Below are 1,053 nucleotides of genomic sequence, written 5' to 3'. Positions count from 1 at the left end.
CCTGCCTCTGCCTCCCAAGTGCTGGGATTAAAGGTGTGCGCCACCACCACCCGGCAAGAGCCCTGGGATTTCTTATCACCACTCCTTACTTATTTCTGTTCCTAATTTTTTTTTCTCCCTTGTCTAATGTTTTTATCTAGCCACCTCCCAGTTGTCCAGAGTGTTTTGTATTTGCTCTTAATATCCATGGCTTTTATAGACTGAATCATTAATGGATCAAAAATACTTAGAATAGGGATGGAAAGACAGCAGTTAAGAGTTCAAACTGCTCTTGCAGATTTCCCAGGTTCAGTTCCTGATATACATATGATGGCTCACAACTGCCTGTAACTCCAGTCCAAGGGGATTTAATCAATCCATCTTCTAACCTCTGCTGGCTCTGATATGCATGTGGCATTATATACATATAATATTAAATATTTTAAAGTTTTAGGGATTCTGAGATAGAGGTGAATGTTCATGACTTCATGTTACATTCCAATACAGCATTATTCATATAAGGACTTATCTCTGCCTTGTGTTTTGGTTTGGAGGATTTTCTAGAAGCAGTTCACATCTGTCTTAGTTAGGGTTTCATTGCTGTGAAGCGATGCCTTTACCAAGGCAACTCTTAGAAAGAAAACAGTTAACTGAGGCTCACAGGTTCAGAGGTTCAGTCTGTTGTCGTCATGGCAGGAAGCATGACAGCATCCAGGCAGACAGGTGCTGAAGGAGCGGAGAGTTTTGCATCTTGATCTGAAGGCTGCCAGGAGGGGACTGTCTTCTGCAGGCCAGCCAAGAGGAGGGTCTCTTCCATACTGGGCAGAGCTTGAGCATAGAGACCTGGAAGCCCGCCTACACAGTGGCATACTTCCCCCAACGAGGCCACACCTATTCCAACAATGTCTTGCCTCTTAATAGAGCCACTTCCCATGGGCCACAACATCTGATACCAAGGGTCAACCATACATAGATTCATTTGTTTCTTCTTCTTCCTCCTCCTCCTCCTCTTCTTCTTCTTTCTCTTCTTCCTCCTCTTTCTTTTCTCCCCCCTCCTCTCCTCCCCTCTTCCTC

At 44.5% G+C, this 1,053-nt stretch overlaps 1 protein-coding gene across 3 annotated transcripts in view; it reads left to right on the top strand.

The window, feature by feature from the left end:
- Positions 1-1,053, top strand: part of Slc23a2 (solute carrier family 23 member 2) — a 94,451-nt gene that overhangs the window by 25,707 nt on the left and 67,691 nt on the right. The window lies entirely within an intron of this gene.

This window comes from Mastomys coucha, unplaced genomic scaffold, assembly GCF_008632895.1.
Source record: "Mastomys coucha isolate ucsf_1 unplaced genomic scaffold, UCSF_Mcou_1 pScaffold15, whole genome shotgun sequence".
Taxonomy (NCBI): Eukaryota; Metazoa; Chordata; class Mammalia; order Rodentia; family Muridae; genus Mastomys; species Mastomys coucha.
This window is presented reverse-complemented; position numbering and strand designations above follow the sequence as displayed.